Source organism: Bicyclus anynana, chromosome 24, assembly GCF_947172395.1.
Source record: "Bicyclus anynana chromosome 24, ilBicAnyn1.1, whole genome shotgun sequence".
Taxonomy (NCBI): domain Eukaryota; kingdom Metazoa; phylum Arthropoda; class Insecta; order Lepidoptera; family Nymphalidae; genus Bicyclus; species Bicyclus anynana.
Genome location: NC_069106.1, coordinates 2,670,716 through 2,690,721, shown reverse-complemented (window position 1 = coordinate 2,690,721; position 20,006 = coordinate 2,670,716). Strand labels below are relative to the sequence as shown.

Below are 20,006 nucleotides of genomic sequence, written 5' to 3'. Positions count from 1 at the left end.
TTCTGTTTGTCTGTTTGTTTGCTTGTCCGTCTTTCACGGCAAAACGGAGCGACGAATTGACGAAAAATACCAGTTTTTTACCCCGAATTTAACGCGGGCAAAAACTACTTAGTATGTAATAAATTTAAGATAAACACTGGAGATTCAAGTTTTTATTTTTAAAGAATCAAACATAAAAGGCATATTTTAAAATAAAACTTATATTAATATTTAAAATATAACTTTGCGTAGGTATAGTATATGTAGGTAAAATGGATAGTCGTTCGATATCTGCCAGTTATCTAAGTAGCTACTAGTTAAAATTATTGTGATTCATACATGATTCAACTATTACTGAATCCTATATGATGATTTATTATATTAAATCGTATTTCCATATTTCTAGGAAACAAAAATGGTTAATTTTGCAAAGGATATAAAGTAAATACTAATATTCAAAGTTTAAAAAAAAATTTGTAACATTTACAGAGAAACCTAATAAAAAACTAAAAATATTTTTTTTATAGTTATAAATAGTTTATTGTTATAAATAAAAACAATTGGATTACTCAAATGACTTTAAGTATTATTCTATAGATTTTAAATTATATGAGTGAATACAATTTTTAAACCTAAATTGCTCTTTTTTCTATTTTCATTCTAAAAAAACTGTATAAGATTTCACATGAAAACTTTTATTTTCATCTTGTCTGGCATTATGGTACTTGCAATTGTAAACATAAAGATAACCCAAATTCATCGAGGCCTAACATATATATAAGAAATACATCAATCATGCCCAAAGCCAAAATACATTATTGTAAATACATTAATAACAAAAACAATGAATGAAGAATGTAACTACAAATCATGCATAAGTATTTTTAGCAAAATAAAAAAAAAAACACCAAGCGCACCTACCCGCCGCTCATAAAAATATTAAAATATGAAAATTGCAAATTAAAGCATGCTTGCCAAAAATAACCAAAAACAGCGAACTCTAGACAATGAAACACACGTCGGTACTCAAAAAAAGGGACAAAAACGCTGGAATTGAGGTCATTCAATTTGGGGCCGCGAGCGAAAGTTGTCGTTTTTTTTTGTTTTTTTTTTTTGCTTATTGCTTTCGTCTGGAGGCCGCGGTCAATGCGTACTTATTGTTGTGTGTAAGGGCTCGTACAGAATGACAAGTAATTGGTAATACTTTTGGGTAAGACAATGTGACTTACTAGATATTACAAATTTTCAGGGAAGTATTGCCGTGGTTATTCTTGCCGTCTTAAATCCTTGTATCGTTCATAAGCGGCAGGGAAAAGAGTTGACAGATGAGTTATTCAGAATGGAGCAGACGAATAAGACGGTATCCCTACTACTTATTACATATTATAAATCCGAAAGTAGTGTCTGTCTACACACCGCATAATGTATGTGAATGGACCGCAGAGAAAAACATAGTTTCCGTGGGATTCATAGAGAATTATTCACGTGAACGAAGTCACCTGCGACTGCTAGTATCTAATAAAAAAATACGTTATATTTAAAGATCATCATTTTTATCAGAACATCGAAGTTGAGTCACCCTCTTTTTGGCTATTTTAATTTAGCTAATTATGATATGCCCTCATATTATTTCCCGTTCTCGTAAGAAAACGGGGATAATATATAGCCTATAACATTCCTCGATAAATGGCTATCTAACACTGAAAGAATTTTTCAAATCGAATCGTAGTTCCTGAGATAAGCGCGTTCAATCAAACAAACAAACAAACTCTTTAGCTTTATATTTTAGTATACATATAGATATAGATTCAACTATAAATGTTAACACTAAATATGAAATGTTTGTAAAATGTTATAGGTCAAGTGACAAACCGTTCAAAGTTTTGGATCTTTACTGTGATTTAATATAATATTACTATTCAACAGGTAAAACAAATGAGAATTGAGGATTTTTGTAGAGACATTGTCACTTGGATGTCTCGACAAAAATCTTCAACTCTAAATATTGAAATTACTGATACCTACGTAGTTACGTTCATTAAATATTGAAAATAGCTAAATAAATATTTTTTTTATTATTAAAAATACCTGTTTTATTTTTTTTACCCCGAATTTAACGCGGGCGTTGCCGCGGGCAAAAACTACTTAGTATGTAATAATTTTAAGATAAACACTGGAGATTCAAGTCTCTGTTTTTAAAGAATCAAACATAAAAGGCATATTTTAAAATAACACTTAAATTAATATTTAAGATATAACTTTGCGTAGGTATATTATATGTTAAATGGATAGTCGTTCGATATCTGCCAGTTATCTAAGTAGCTAACTTTTAACTTCCGCAAAGTCACCTTAAATTTTCAAAGTCGATATCAAAAATTTATTATTGAGTAAGTATTATAATACTTACTTAATAATAAGATTAATGATAATAATAAAAATAGTAAACTTAAAATTAAAGCCAAGAAGGTTCCATCGCCTTATTAAATATACAATTTAAGCAATGAATAAAATAAACACTTAAATCAATCTTTTGTAAGAGAGTTTTGCTCGTAAAACAAATTTTAAATATATATAATATCCTTGGTTTGCACGAGCAAAAACGCAGATGTAATCAACCAGTATGCAGGCATCCTAACGGGATGTTGGTAGGCAGATGTGTTCGCAAATTGAGTTATATGATTCAACTGCCGCCCGCGCCGTCCTTTGCAGAACCCACAACCCGAATTATAATGGAAATTTAACATTATTACATTTATTTCACATTTAATCATAGCATTTAACAACGATTTTAGTAAGTTTTATACTTAATAGCTCTTTTTTGTAAGCCGTTTCACCCACATTGGAGCTTGGTGGGTGTAAACCACAAATCTTTATGTCCTGAAAGGATCATAGACTCGACATAGACATAGACTAAAGTCTTACGTCATTTTATGAAAGTTGTAAGCTTATCAGCTCATGCTCCTACCATAAGTAAGTACGGTAGCAAATTATGGGTTCTAGACCGTGCTGGCTTTGGAAGGTAGCAGGTTTTAAGGATTCAGACCCTCAACCGTTTAAAAGTGTAATTTTTTCATGTCTTCCTCTGGCATAATATGATAAATTATATTGCCAGTCGCTAGTCACACTTGTTAATGCATCACTGTGTTGGCACCGCCTTCAAAGTGATCACATACGATGTTATTTTTTGATTTTTAGTTTACTTTTGTGATTTTGAAGTCGGTTCAATTTTTTTGTTTTTTTTTTTTACTTTTCTGTTTTTAGTGTGTTCTGGCATTTTAATTTTCATAAAAATAAATGGCATTTAATTTAAAAAAAAAACATACGCGTCGAATTGAAAACCTTCTCTTTTTTTTTGGAGTCGGTTAAAACAGTATTTAATTTGAAACTTCAAGGGTCTCTAGCGAAGGATCCATGAAGCCAAGTGTCAGGCAAATGGGGATATAATTTCTCATATTATGCCGATAAAAATATAAAAAAAATCATACTTAGACGGTTGAGGGTCTGGATCCTTAAAACCTGCTACCTCTCAAAGCCAGCACGATCCAAACTCCATAATTATTGGCTATCGTACTTACTTATGGTATGGTATGGCATGAGCTGACAAACTTTCAACTTTTATAAAATGAAGAAGGTCTGGGGTACACGGGCTCTCCGTCTATCCTGAAAGAAAAGTTGGTATCCTGAAATGGGCAATTAACAAATAGATCAATGATGATGGTAATAAGTTTAGTTAGTATGTTTGTGTGTTTGTTTGTAAGTCTGTAGCGTCGTAGGAATCTCTAAAACAGATTTGATTAGGTATGGGTTTTTATGACAGACAGCTGATAGTTTTTCATTAATAAACTGACTGACATGGTTTTGTGCTGGTTGGTCTGTTATTCGTTTGGGATTCTCCCTTTTTTTAATTTTTCTTTAACATCTCTTGTATTAAGTACAAACGGCAAAAAAAAAATATAAAAATGTTTTGCCGTTTTTGAGTTCAGTCAACAATTTATCTTTTTAAATAATTTTATACTTTCATAGTAAGATAAGATTTATCTAAAATGATAATAAATAAATTAAAATTTACAAATACTGAAGTTATTAACAGACATTCCCCACATGTCAATGTGTTGACAATTAGTAAATACGACATAATTTACATGTGTTTATTGATTAAGACATTGTACTTGAATCGTTGGAACAAGTTTTTGCGCAGTGACATTAATTTTTTTCACGGAAGAATCGGCAAAAGTTCAATGTCGTTCAGCCTATAAAAATCTTTCGGATTTTTCGTCGATAAATGCATGAATGCAGTTTATTTTTGATCGTTATTTTTGGTATTTATGTTTATGTATATCGAAGGGAGGTTTTTATAATAAATTGTTTTTGATTTGTAAGGTTAAAATAAAAAATAATGCGTAAGTTTTGTAATATTTTAATTATTACAGTACATTTTATATATTTCTTAATACGGATGTGATTTATTGTTCAGTACCAGTTATTTTATAGTTAGTTTTTATATTTATATCATCATCATCATATCATCATATCAGCCGATGGACGTCCACTGCAGGACATAGGCCTTTTGTAGGGACTTCCAAACATCACGATACTGAGCCACCTGCATCCAGCGAATCCCTGCGACTCGCTTGATGTCGTCAGTCCACCTGGTGGGGGGTCGGCCAACACTGCGCTTACTAGTGCGGGGTCGCCATTCCAGCACTTTGGGACCCCAACGTCCATCGGCTCTTCGCACTATGTGCCCCGCCCATTGCCACTTCAGCTTCGCAACTCGTTGAGCTATGTCAGTGACTTTGGTTCTTCTGCGGATCTCCTCATTTCTGATTCGATCACGCAGAGATACTCCTAACATAGCTCGTTCCATCGCCCGCTGTGTGACTCTGAGCCTTCTTATGAGGCCCATAGTTAGCGACCAAGTCTCGGAACCATAGGTCATCACTGGCAACACGCACTGTTCGAAGACTTTTGTCTTCAGGCACTGAGGAATTTCGGACGAAAAGATGTCGCGAAGTTTCCCGAATGCAGCCCAGCCGAGTTGGATTCGACGGTTCACCTCTTTCTCGAAATTGGACCTACCTAACTGGATCATATGTCCTAGGTATATGTATTCGTCTACAATTTCGAGTGCAGCGTTCTCAACTATAACTGGGTGGAGCGATACATGAGCATTACACATTATTTTTGTTTTGCCCATGTTCATTTTCAGGCCCACCTGTTGAGAAACGCTGCTGAGGTCATTGAGCATGGTACTAAGGTCATCCAGAGTCTGTGCCATGATGACTACATCATCCGCGAACCGCAGTTGAGTGATGTACTCGCCATTGATGTTGATGCCAAGTCCGCCCCAGTCCAGAAGCTTAAAGACGTCTTCCAATGCGGCGGTAAATAGCTTCGGAGAGATCACATCTCCCTGACGCACTCCTCGCTGCAACTGGATTGGCCTCGTAGTCTGATCCTGAATACGGACTGACATAGTGGCGTTTTCGTACAAGCACTTCAACGCTTGGATATACCTGTAATCAATTCGGCATCTCTGCAATGACCTTAGCACAGCCCAGGTTTCCACCGAATCGAAGGCTTTCTCATAGTCCACAAACGCTAAGCAAAGTGGCTGGTTATACTCGTGAGTCTTCTGTATAACCTGCCGCAGCGTATGGATGTGGTCTATGGTACTAAAGCCTTTTCGGAAACCGGCTTGTTCGGGAGGCTGGAAGTCGTCAAACCTATTAGCGAGACGATTCGTAATGACTCTCGAGAACAATTTGTAAACATGGCTTAGCAGCGAGATGGGTCTGTAATTCTTCAGCAAGGTGTTGTCACCTTTTTTGAAGAACAGAACCACCACGCTCCTATGCCACGCCTCAGGCGTCGTGCCCTCGTGAATGACGGAATTGAACAATCGCTGAAGGACTTTAAGTATCGGTTTTCCACCCGCTTTCAGGAGTTCTGCTGTGATTCCGTCCTCACCTGGCGCCTTATTGTTCTTCAGGTGTTTGAGAGCCACACTAATCTCGTATAGGCTGACGTCCGGGATATCTTCGGTATAGTGTCGGGTCAACTTGGCTCTGGGGTCTTTAGCCAAGTTGTCAACAGGCTGCTGGGTAGTCGTGTATAGCTGTCCATAGAACTTCTCGACCTCACTTAATAACTCGGGCTTGGAAGAAATCAGATTACCGTGCTCGGTCTTCAAACGCGTCAGCTGCCTCTGTCCAATAGACAGATCTCTGGCGAAAACTTTCGAGCCGCGATTGTTTTCAATCGCATTTTTAATACGCTCGGTATTGAAGTTTCGCAAGTCGCTGGTTTGCGACTTAGAGATCTGTCTACTGATTTGTCGGTATTTTGACGCATCTGCTGAAGACTGCAATCTCATTTCTTGCCTCTCTTCCATGAGTTTAAGTGTATGGTCTGAGAACTTTTTGGTTCTTTTCGTACGGTGGGTCTTATAGAACTTAGACCCAACGGAATGGACAGTTTCCACGAACCTGTTGTTCAGATCGTCCACAGTTTCGCAATTTGCTAGGCAATCAAAGCGGTTCTGCAGTTCTAGTTGAAAGGACTCGGGGTTTTGGATATGGGCACGAGTAGGTCGGAGCGTAGACTTCACCAGTCGATACCGTTCCAGCTGAACGTTGATATTCAACGTGCCTCTAACCATTCGGTGATCGCTACCGGTTTTCACCCTATGGATCACAGAAACATCGTTGAATATTTGCCGTTTGGTAGACAAGATGAAGTCAATCTCATTTTTCGTGGAACCATCGGGGCTCATCCAGGTCCATTTCCTATGTGGTGGCTTCTTGAAGAAGGAGTTCATCATAAAGAGGCCCTCCTTCTCCATGAAGTCAGCCAACATTTGGCCCCTATCGTTCCGTTGCCCATACCCAAATCGTCCCACTTTCAACTCTGAACCGCTACGTTCGCCCAGCTTTGCGTTAAAATCCCCCATCACAACATTGTAATGAGAGTTTGAGGCATGTATGGCTTTAGAAATATCCTCATACAATACCTCTACCTCCTCGTCGGGATGTGTCGAGGTCGGTGCGTAAACCTGTATAACCTTCAACGAATACCGTTTGGTAATTCGGAGGACCAGGAACGCTACCCTGCTCGACACACTCTCGACTTTTACAACATTGTTCACGAGGGACTTGTGAACGATAAATCCGACACCACCCTGGGACTGTTGGTCGCCCTCCCGGTAGTAGAGCATGTTGCCGGATTCAAGGATTATCGAGCCCTCCCCCTCTCTTCGGACTTCAGACAATCCTATGACATCCCAGTGCAACTTGCTCATAACTTCTTCCAGCTCGATGACCTTTTCGTCGGACCTCAAAGTGCGTGCGTTGTATGTTGCCAGGTCTAGTCGTCGGGGTTGGCAGCGGAATCTCTTCCGGAGATTCTTAACACCCCTTGCCCCGCCGTTACCGTAACCGCTGCCAGAGCCAGGAATAGCGGGGCTGCCGGGGACTAGGGGCTGTGTTTTTGTTTGTTGGTCCATCTACAAAGTTTTGCCCGATACTGACCACGCTGGGCATGCGGGTTGGTCAGCGCAGTGCTAGATTATTCGCGCCGATGTCGCTGCTGCCCGACACCGGCCTGAGGCATTTCATAATCTAGCCTTTGGGAATGGATATACCGCCATTCGTCGGTCGCCAGAGCCTCGTCGGTCCATCTGCAGGGTGCACCACGAGCAGGTGAGGTTGACAATTGGGGAGACAGACTGGTACTAGCCTCCCCCTTACACCCCTTATATTTATATATCTTTATAATAAAAATTAAACGAATTTAAATTTAAAAGAATGAAAGAAATTGTTCACCCATGGGCACAGGGTACCCAATAATGAAGTAATATTTGTCTGTTAATAAATTAATTAATCTCCTACCATTTATGAGAAAGATTTTAATATGTTTTTCGGTTTTAATAAAAAATACATGGAAAGTATTAAAATCAGCAGAAAATAATATTGTTCCCGAGGGATAGAAAATTAACCTTTATACGAAAGCCAAGCCGCAGAAAAAGCTAGTTTACGTTGGTTCTTAGCAGCATTTCACATACTGTTTTTGAGATAAGAATGCAAAAACTGCAAAATTACAGTCACAGATGAAAAATAGTAGATTACGTAATGTTTGCACAAAAAGGACTACAATTTTTTCCAGCAAATAAGTGTTTTAGTGCAAGACAGACGAATTTCCATGCTCTACAAGCCCGATAATGAAAATATCTTTAAAAAAAATGTTTTAGTCAAACCCAGGACCTCGTCATAATTAGCTGAAGAAGTTGTCTACTAGACTAGACCAACGAAGTAATTAAAATAGAAACGATATCGTGTGTCAAGGAAAATACAAATAGGTCATGTGTTAAGAATACCTAGACATTATAATAAGCTTATATTGTGATCCTGTGAAGGACGTCTTCATAGCAACATAAAATCTAAATACCTATATAAATGCGAAAGGTCATTCATTACAAAATCTCGAAAATCACTTGATGTAGGTACAAAGATGAATTTTGGCAGAGAGTTAGTTTATAGTTAGTAGAAGAACAGCTAGGCTATTCTGTAATGATATTTTTATAACTCGCAAGTCCGAGTTTCGAATTCACCTCTATCTCTCTCTGTTTAACAGGATACTATAGAATGAGAAAGATAGCAGTGAAATTGAGACTCGCATTTGCGAGTTATACAAAACATCGTTAGAGAATAGCCGCGCTAATTCGAAAATGTTAGTGATTATTTAATTACAATAATTTAAAGGGAATTATCGTGACACCCTTTAATACGAGTTGTTACATTAATATTATAGAACCGAGACCCTGAGAAAGGCTATATCATCCTACCTATGTACCTAAGTAACTCCAAGATGTCATGAAAAATTTATTGGATTTTATTTCTTATAAATTTTTCCAAGGTATTCCAAGCGTGACTGGCAATTGTAGGTGTAGGTACTTACCTATATTAGGACCCACAACAAACTCAGCTAAGGTCTATTTTCTTTTTGGTTGGTCCGGCTGGCTCCGGCTATTGTACGTTCTCGGTCCACAGATAGTTAAAAAAACGTAAGATTTAATTTTGTTTTGTCATTCTTCTTTATAAACGCTTATTACATTATAATGTATGATAAGAGTATGTCAATCTCAAAATTAATTAGCACTCAATATAAAATCATAATTTAGTATAAAACGATATCGTTTTTCGTCTATGCTCTTAGATTTACTCTCTTTACTACTGAGCACAAGTCTCGATAGGTATACAAGTTGCAACATTACAGGTCTATGCCACATTGCGACACTGCAGCCTAGAGCCCTAGACCGGTATGGCAATTGAACTACTAACATTGACCGTTACCGTCAACTTCGCGCGCACAGATCAACTAGCGTTTTGCAATCTTGAGCTATTTGCACTTTTTTATGGTTCTGTAGTTAAAGAATAAAACAGGACCCTGATACTAAGACTACTGAGCACGAGTCTCGATAGGTATACAAGTTGCAACATTACAGGTCTATGCCACATTGCGACACTGCAGCCTAGAGCCCTAGACCGGTATGGCAGTTGAACTACTAACATTGACCGTTACCGTCAACTTCGCGCGCTCAGATCAACTAGTGTTTTACAATGTTGGGCTATTAGCGTTTTTTAGGGTTTCGTGAGTACCCAAATTGTGAAAAAGGACCCTATTATTAAGATTACTGGATTCAAGTCGCAAAAGTGTGCATTCTGTAAAGTTACAGCGATGTGACATCACAATTTTTCATAGCAACTTCGTTAGTGACATTCTATTTTTGGCAACTCATAGAAATAAAGTTCAAATTCTAATAAAACTTATTATAGACGAATATTACATTCGACAACTATAAAATAGCCGAATCACACCCAGGTCTCTCAGATTGCGACACTGCAGCCTAGAGCCGGTATAGTAGTTGAACTATTAACATTGACCGTTACTGTCAACTTTGCGCTCACAGATCAACTTGGTGTTTTGCAATCTTGAGCTCTTTGCACTTTTTATGTTTCTGTAGTTAAAGGATAAGACAGGACCCTATTACTAAGACTACTGAGCACGAGTCTCGATAAAGATACAAGTTACAAAATTGCAATTCTATGTCATATATTGCGACACTGCAGCCTAGAGCCGGTATAGCAGTTGAACTACTAACATTGACCGTTACCGTCAACTTCGCGCACACAGATCAACTTGTAATCTTGAGATCTTTGCGCTTCATAGGTTTCTATATATAAAGGATAAAACGGGACCGTAGTACTAAGATTTTGTTGTCTCTCTGTCTGTAAGGGCCTGGGCCTGTGGTCATCGATTTTAAAAATATGTATTTTTTTAATGCAAATAGGCTCGCGTTTGACCATGCTCTAACCTGATGGTAAGTGTAGATACAGTCTAAGATCGGACACGCTTGCCTAGAAGGTCTATTCACTCTTGTTTTGAAGATACCCAAGTTATAAGATTCAGGAAACACTGACTTGGGAAGGGTATTCCAAACCCTAGCTGTGCGTATGAGAAAAGAGGACGCAAAGCGTTTTGTACGAGTCCTAGGGACATCTACAACATAGGGATGAAAACGCACCCGATGTCTTGCGGACTTTAGATGCAATTTTGAAAATATGACTACATTATATGAACACTATTATTTCGTGTTTATTAGGCAAATAATATAAGTAGGTAACTTTCAGTTCATAACCTAGAAAGTAGACTCTGTTTAATATACCAAACAGAGTCGCTTCTAGTAAAGAATGTACGAAAATGACATTTATTATTGACAGGTCACACGATCAAGGTGTCGAACAGATCTGTCATTCTCATATATTTTTTTTGTTTAAAAGATTAAGTGATTGTGATGACCTATGGTTCCGAGACTTGGTCGCTAACTATGGGCCTCATAAGAAGGCTCAGAGTCACACAGCGGGCGATGGAACGAGCTATGTTAGGAGTATCTCTGCGTGATCGAATCAAAAATGAGATCCGCAGAAGAACCAAAGTCACCGACATAGCTCAACGAGTTGCGAAGCTGAAGTGGCAATGGGCGGGGCACATAATTCGAAGAGCCGATGGACGTTGGGGTCCCAAAGTGTTGGAATGGCGACCTCGCACTAGTTAGCGCAGTGTTGGCCGACCCCCCACCAGGTAGACTGACGACATCAAGCAAGTCGCAGGGATTCGCTGGATGCAGGTGGCTCAGTATCGTCATGTTTGGAAGTCCCTACAAAAGGCCTATGTCCTGCAGTGGACGTCCATCGGCTGATATGATGATGATGAAAAGATTAAGGTTTACAGACGGCAAGAAGCGACTCTGTTTCATATTATTAAGGCATGTTAATTTATTTTCTATACTACAGCCTTTGAAGGCAGAAAGCACATGTCATTTCATAACTTATTTATTTTAAATTATGTATGGTTTGTTTATAAAATGTTATATAAAAATTATTAACAATATCTAATTGTCCTAAGCTTATTAATCAAATATTTTTTTTTAATTTAAGAACAAGTTAATTATTATTATTAGTTGTGAAATGACTAGTGATTTATACCCTCATTTTTAATTTGTTTGTTGGTAAACAGTACTCATCAAGAAAGGCTGTAGTATAGGTTATAAATTGAAAGTTACGTAAATGATTTGCTTAGTAAACTCAAAATAATAGTATTCATTAAAGTAGTGATATTTTCAAAATTGCATCTAAAGTATAATGGGGAAAGTGCTGTTTTGTCGTAAAAGAAATTGGAGCATCAAATTTTATTGTAAGCTGTAATGGCATATTTGCAAGTAATAGTTTTGTAAAAGCGCCATAGGCGGTCTAGTTTTACTGGAGTAGCTTTCCAATATGCGCGCGCGCAGATATTATTAAAATAACTAATTTTATACAAGACTAGTTGACACCGCGCGGTTTCACCCGCATGGTTCCCGTTCCTGTAAGAATACGGGGGTAATATATAGCTTATAGCCTTCCTCGATAAATGGATTATCTAACACTGAAAGAATTTTTCAAATCGGACCAGTAGTTTCTGAGATTAGCGCGTTCGAGCAAACAAACATAATGAATAAATCGTATCATAATTATTATTGGTTATAATTAAAATCGTAAATTTGGAATTAATGGGTTCCAAACGTACATTTAAATATAGGTAGGTATTGTTTTCCCAACCGAAAAGAAAAAATCTTTTCCAAGAAAAATCTTAACGAACTAATTAAAAATACGGATAACTGTTTTCTTCTAATAAAAACTTTAAATTCCTGATGCGTAAGGACCAAGTGTTTGTCTCGTAAAAACCTTGGACCTACCATAAGTGACTTGAAGTCATATTTGGACTTGTAACATAAAAAACTTTTAACTATCTGTCAAAGTCTTAGTTTTCTTACAGGATTTTATTTAATCTTGTATCCATTTATGTATGTCTATACTAGCCGGTTTGAAAGATTTTTTGTTTAGGATACCTGCTAGTCAAATACCTACTTACATTATTTTTATTTCGAATACTGTTAGTAAAAATCTTGGACCTACCATAAGTGACTTGATTTGTACTTGTTACATAAAAAAATTGTCTGTCAAACTCAAAGTTTTCAAAAACAGTCAAATATGTAAGTAATTCAAAGATTTACACTCAGATTTCAATATAATTTCTCTGCAAAAACTGACGAATCGAAAGTGACTCAGACTGACAGAAAGCACCGTTTCTTCACCATTTGAGACATCTCAAACTAAAAAGTTACAGTTAAGTAGATAAGTCAAATCAACCTTGTAAACTTTTTAACTAAAACACGTTAAACCTTTGACTCCATTGGAATCACGATACTCGTGATGTTTAGAAGTCTCTACAGAAAGCCTATGTCCTGCAGTGGACGTCCATCGGCTGATATGATGAAGAAATTTTCAGTGCAAATTCTCAGTCCAAAGTTGGGAAGTTAGTGGTGATAATCAGATTAAGCTGCCGATACCAATCATTATCATTCATATCTGAGAGTGATCATTATAGACTTAAAAAATATTCCCTAAACCACCACACATTGGAGTTGGTGGGTCTAAGCTCTATATTTTTTCTCTTATAAGAAGGGAAGCTTGGTACAATAGTGGGCTAATAATGATGATAAGTAAGGAAACGATTCATTATATTAAAAGTAATTGAATAAACTACTTACCTACCTACTACAAAGTTGGTGAAAGTTTACAAAAAGATATAAGTAACAAAGTAGAATGTACCTATTCTTTTTCCTGTAAAATTAGTTTAACTCTAAAAAAGTTCAATTGTTTAATGTCCTAATACCTAGTTACATCATCATTATATTAGTCGATGGACTTCCTAACCACAATACTGGCCCAGCTACTACATAAAGTATCAAAACTCATCCGAAATTGTAAACAATGAGCTATACAGTGAAAAAGTGAAAATTCGAAATTCAAAAGTTCAAGTTCGCGTCGTGTTCTGCGCACGCGCCAGTCCTTGCGCGCGCGCTCGGCCAAGGCGACTTACACAACTGTCAATGTCACTACATAGCCGCCGCCATCTTGGAAATGTCGACTTGAAGGCTACGGCTGTTTGTACATACATTATTTCACAACTAGACTGGTCTGTTACGTCGATCTAATGCAGTGTGGGAATAGCTGGCTCCATTGAAGCAAACGGGCCCTGTGTAACCTAGTATCAACATTATATTATTATCTGTATTGTTGTACTCGTATATTATTATATATATAACTATCGATGATAGGTATTAATTTTAATGACATTTAATTGTAATATCCCTTTTTTAATAATCATTAGTTTGGTCTGCATATTTACTTGTACCTACTTATTGTTTTTAAATTATTAATATATTTTTTTAAATCGTTTTAATAAGTGAATGAAAGATGTAGTAGGTACATATAATGTGATGAAAGTTCTGAAACCATACTTATTATAACAAAATAAACAAGAGACGTTCGTTTTTTCAAAAACCATTTGACATTTCAACAACAAATGAGTTTCGGAAAAAAGATATTACTTATTTTGACTTGTCTACAAGGCCACAATTTAAAACAAAATTACTAAATCTAGAATGCTGCACCTAGTTCAGGAGTACATATCACTAAAAATCTAAAAATAAAAAAAAAACAGCCAGCTAAAATGATGATAATAAAAAAAAAATAAAAAATTGAACAGACTTCAAAATCAGACAATAAACTAAAAAGCAAAAAATAACATCGTACGTGCTACATTCTGATCATTTTGAAGGCGATGTATATAGACGTATGATGTTATTTTTTGTTTTTTAGTTTATTGTCTGATTTTGAAGTCTGTTCAATTTTTTCATGAAATATTTTCATTATCATCATTTTAGCTGACTTTTAGACACAGTAAATTGAATAATAATGTGTTGTCTTGTATTGTTAGTGTGTCAGTCAAATCTTGGGAGATAGGTATATGAGAATTATACCCTGACTTCCAAAGAACCTAAATTCGATATCTTCTGTGACATGGTAAAAAAGTTATTTAGCTGGTTTGATACAGGAGGCCATATGAACTCCAAAACTAAAGGTACATCATCTAGTTTTGGCATTTGCCAAGACACATGAGTTTTTACTCTATTTACCATAGTACTACATATAAGACTAGGTATTTATTAATGAATGACTTGTTTTTTTTAATATATTTATAATTATTTATTTGTTCTCATCTAAGGGTTAAAATTTTAAGTTGTTAATAGATAAACTTACAACAAGCATTACAACAATGAAAACAATGTTTATTTTTTTAATATTCATATTAAAAATACTGATATAGGCATAGGTAAAGTTGTAATGTTTAAACTATAGTAGTAGTTAGAAGTAAGTTCCCTACATTAAAACATATGAAAATCTTCTACTTACTTAATTATTATATTATTTTATTTCAAATTATTGTATTTCAAAATAGGGTAAAATTATTGTATTAGGGTATTTTAGGGTATTGTAGGGTAATGAAATAACTGCAAGACGCATCTTTCTAAGAGTTTGTTTAGATTCACCAGTCTGCTCCAATGCAGTTTTGTGTGATATAAAAAAAATCTTAATTGTAGGTGTAGACATTTTTAGTTTGACGTAAGTAAGATTCACTTAAAAATCAGAGACGAAGTGGAATTATAACGTGTACAAAAGTTTTGAAAAAGTGTGTAGTCAATTTAAATAGGCGTAATACTTTAATCAAAATAAGTATGTTCAAATAGTAGGAAATTAATGGACTATTATTATATTATTATGTATTTTTTAGAAATCATTCTAAGAATTCTTATCAATATATTAGTATTTTTTTTACATTATTTATGCTTGTAAACATTTAGCGACTTGATATAATGAATAATAATGAATAGTTTAAATTAAAAGATAATAAAGTAGGTACCTATATAACAGCACAAATATTGTTATAATAAAATTGTTTATTTATCCGTTTATATAAAAAATAAAGTTAATAAGAAGTTCACAACAATCTGATGTAGGAATTGATTTACTTAGATAACTTTAATTTATTATTTTTTATTTTTTTTCAGTTTTTAATTTATTTTTGTTTATATAATTGATTTTTTTGTTTAAACTTTTCAAGGTAACAGAAGCATATGTATAATTCACGCTTTGGTTGTAGTAACCATAAATTATATTTTAAGGGCTTAATTTATAAATAATACTTCTGAAACGTTACATTTTCTTTTTGTGTTTACTCTACCGGTTGTTTACTGATAAGTACCGTTAAAGACAGCAGTTTTTTAATAAGTACATATAATAAATAATTTAAATTATAGATATTACACTATTATTATTATTATTTATATATTTCTCTGAAGCACATGTGCGTCGTAATAGATCTTCATTTGATTAAATTTATATAACTTTTTTTAAATATTACCAATATAAACCTGCTTGTAACTACATAATATGTTTTCTGTGCCTATACTTACAGCTACGAAAGGCCCTATTTGCCGACAATGTTGTTTATTTTGAAAATAAATCTATCCATTCTATGTATGCAAGTATTTCAATCAATAAACAAGTCAAATTAATATTAAACGCTGATGTAATCACCTATTAACAGCCAAAAATAATAAATGCATGACTGAAATATTTAATGCATTATCAAAACTTTTGAATTCATGTCATGTCCTGGTTCCGATTTAAAAAATATTTATCAAGGACGACAAACGGCGGCAAAACTTTATCGATTTCCATACAATTTCAATGCGCGTGGGAAATTAAAAAAAATGTTTTCACAAAAGTTTAATTATGTTCTAATTTTATCGAAACATCCGATTAATGATAGATTTATATAAACAAAAAGCGAATAGTTGAAATAGTTAGAGGATAAACTATTCAAAAAAGTTGAATAAGGTTTTTTAAAATTTGATAGTCGAAAATTCTTTCCGTATGACGGGAGCGCCAAAAAGTTCCGACGGGTAACTTTTAGCCTACGACCTGCCGTAGCGACTTTGGAAAACTACATTAAAACTTGACATAACTAATGTTTTATGCGTAAATTATTTCTTTTGTTCTCATTTTATATGTATTTAGAACATTTTAAAAGTATTCTAATAATTTATTTTGTTTATTTTAATAGGTAGATTCTTTTTTTAGTTCTGTTCATTTATTTTTTTTGGCGAAATAATTAAAATGTTTGTATAGTTTCGTTACTGAACGAAAAATTTGAATATTTAAATGTGGAATAGAAATCTAGAATCGCATTTTCTATTCCGTCATTGGCCTTCGATCAAAATATAGGTTGCAATTTATTAACGCACACACGCACGGCTCACGCACACGACGACAGCGCGTCATAGAAAAAAGAGTGGGACAGATAACGTTATAGGTGGGGCGGAGTGGTGGGGGAAGAAAAACACAAAAAATGTGCGTGAACCCCACACACGCGCGTATGGTGATTACGAACTACACGCACACCGACGCACCGAGTCAAGGAGAACGCAAGATTTAAGGGCGATTTGTAGTAAAAAAAAAAAGTTTCTTTGTCCCCATTAAACGGTGTACTCACATGCGTCAGGGGTGGCCTGTTCCTCCTCGGTCCAGTTTGACACTTCGGTAGTAATTTTCGTAACTAAAATAAACGCAACGCAAAAAGTCCCGATCCTCGATCACCTGGGCATCAAACATTGGCCGCGCACGGCGCCGCACTGTCACTGTTCACTGACAACAAACAAATAACACATCGTACTTCTAAGTCACTGCACAAAACTATCCATATAAATATAAATAAGTTCAGGGTCCACAGTTTTCCTTGTTTGATATGTTTTTTACAAAAAATTCACTAATCCGAAAAATATTTTTTGTTTTCTTTTTTTTTGTTATTAGCACTAAACACTAGCCGAACGATATGAAATATAATACGAATAATTCTTTTTTTTTGTATTTTTTTTTTGTAATTAATTTTTTTTTTGTTTATTAAAATATATTATCGTTTAAATAATTTTGTTTCGTCTTTTGGAGGTTTTTATCGGTTGCCGCGTGAATCGCAGTGTGGGAACGGAAATGCGACTCTCTACTGATTGTGCTAAGGCGGGACTGCACCGGCGGCGCACTCTGTACTAGACCGCGTGCGTACTTAGCCATTACCTTGTATTTACTGGGAGCGAGCGCGCCGGGCTATGCAGTCTTGATACTTGCGACCGCGATAACACAACTAATATTACGTTTCGTAAATCATAATATCATCTTATTGGAATAGAAAAATGGGTGAATTCACGAGTTTATTGTCAGAGTATACCCGACTACTTCCGAAACATCAACGGATCTATCATCACCTGACATAAGACATAGAAAATGGGTGCCACAAATATTAAAGTTTTATCATTTAGATTCATTTTGATTCCTAATTGTAATACTAAACTAGCAGATGCCCGCAATAGTTATATTCTCTTAAAAGGACACATTTTTCTTCGTGTAAAAATTCATCAAAATCATATTAGCTTAGTCGTGAAAAGGTAACATACACCCCACTTATTTTTACCCGCGTAGTTCCTGTTCCTGTAAGAATACGGGAATAAAATATAGCCCATGACGCTCACAATTGACGTGTCTATCTAATGATAAACGAATTTTCAAAATCAGTTCAGCAAATCTGGATTATTCCCTATAATAACATACATAATTTCAATACGTTTTGTTTACACCGTGTTGCTGGAACATTGGCTAAGAATGCCAGGATTGAAAAACTGATGGTTTTCTGGCCGTTTTTATATTTTAGCATCATGGAAAATTATCTGAAAGTTAATATTTTAAAACTATTAGTCTATTTTCAAAGAACCATTGCAGGGCTAAGTCTTTTCACTTATTATATGAAATAGAATTTGGAAGCCCGAGCCCTACCGTGCTGCTGCTGTAAGGTTTAGCGGACTTGGAGTGATAAAGTTCTTCTTTGTCATTACAAAGACAAACTCCATCCCGGTCAATAACTTTGGTAGATATCATTATATCTACGAATGTTAATGACCGGCAGGCTAATTCATTATCATTGACGGATGCTAGCTGACATATAGAGATATATATTGAGATTTTATGTAACAAATATCATCCGGTGCTTATTGGTGGAGCATGTAGATGACGTCCTGCCATTTTTTGCCATCAATTTTCATACTACAATTTTTGGTAATATAATTTCATGTTCGTGTAAAGGTACAAATAAAAAAACCTTACAGATCATGTTGCGATGTAATTTGATCAACAATAAAAAAAAATCTTTTTCAAATTTGAATGTAATTGCAGTCAATTCTAAATTATCCAATAAGAAAGTTATTTATTAAGTAAGTTTGTCATTTGCATGATAACTTAATTTAATTCTCAAGAAACCTTTTGTAAAATTTAAGTTATATCAGACTCAGTTGGTTTTATATAAATCTAAAAACTGAACAAAATAAGTGAATAAAAATAAAGTTCGTTACACAACTCGAGACTGTTCGATCGCGCTACATTGCACACATGCGCAGAATGCACCGTCGTTTATGCACCCGGCGTCAGTGTGAGTGCCCGCGCTTGTATTCGAACCTTGGACATTTCAGTTATACTTACTTATCTTATCTTTTGTTTAACCTCAAAGACTCCTGAATTCGGTCGCGTAAATTTTATTTACCTAAGCGGAGCGGCGTTCGAATTTTGAAAAATTCGAAACTTCAAAATAGAACGCTGCCACGCTAGTGTGCAAAGTAAATTCAAAGTGTTTGTGTGCACTTTTTTATCGTTTTTTTCTCAGAGTGTGGGTGCGTTCGATTGTGTACTTATTGTCGAGTTGCATCTGTGTGCGCCGATAGGATTACTCGGTGTGTGTGAGTTCTTGTAAGAAATGGTTTCGTGAAAAATTTTGTCGGAATTCATATAGATGGCGCTATAGCTTTGATGCAAATAGCACCATCAAAAATTACGTTTCAAACGCTGCATGGAACTATCGCCTTTATTACTATAAAAATAGGATTTATAATTAAGTGTATTCTTGTGAAAAAAAATTCGAATCTATAGCATGACTCCACTCATTTTCCAATCGTTCCGTTGAGAAGCCATTTTATTTCCATGTCGAAGGCTGTTAGATAAAATCGTTACTTAGTTAATGGTACTTAATTATAATTATTCCTAGACGGATATGTTTAAGATTAATTTTAATGACATTTCTATCGCGAATGTGTTCCGATGACTTTATGAAGGTAGTGGATTCAATGTCTGGGGGAATACAACTGGGAAAATATTTTTTACCTCGTTGGTTCCGTGGTTAAGCTGTCTTCATTAGGTCTTAGGTTCGAGTCCAGAGTGAGGGTAAGAAAGATACAACATTAATAAAACATTACTTTTTATCTTCATCGTTTTGAGCGTATTTTAACAGCCAACTACAGGGATAGACTCCCCTCTTTATAGGAGAAGGGTTATGGCGCTTAGACCCACCACGCTGAACCATTAACGGTGTTAAATTAATTAACAACTATTATCAGATGTTAATAACATAATGAACGGAACCGACGTACGTACTCGAGGCACGGGGGTTAGCACTACCAACTTCCCAACATCGAATATTAAAATCTC

The 20,006-nt window shown here is 35.4% G+C and overlaps 1 protein-coding gene across 8 annotated transcripts in view; it reads right to left on the bottom strand.

The window, feature by feature from the left end:
* The window catches only part of LOC112046247 (mushroom body large-type Kenyon cell-specific protein 1), a 280,699-nt gene that overhangs the window by 146,020 nt on the left and 114,673 nt on the right, over positions 1 to 20,006 (bottom strand). The window contains exon 1 of one of the 8 annotated variants that reach the window (XM_024082829.2): positions 16,978 to 17,686. The exons of the other annotated variants lie outside the window; for them this stretch is intronic. The gene's annotated coding sequence lies outside the window, so the exon portion shown is untranslated. Of the gene's footprint in view, positions 1 to 16,977; positions 17,687 to 20,006 lie in introns of those variants that run through there. 8 annotated transcript variants of the gene reach the window in all.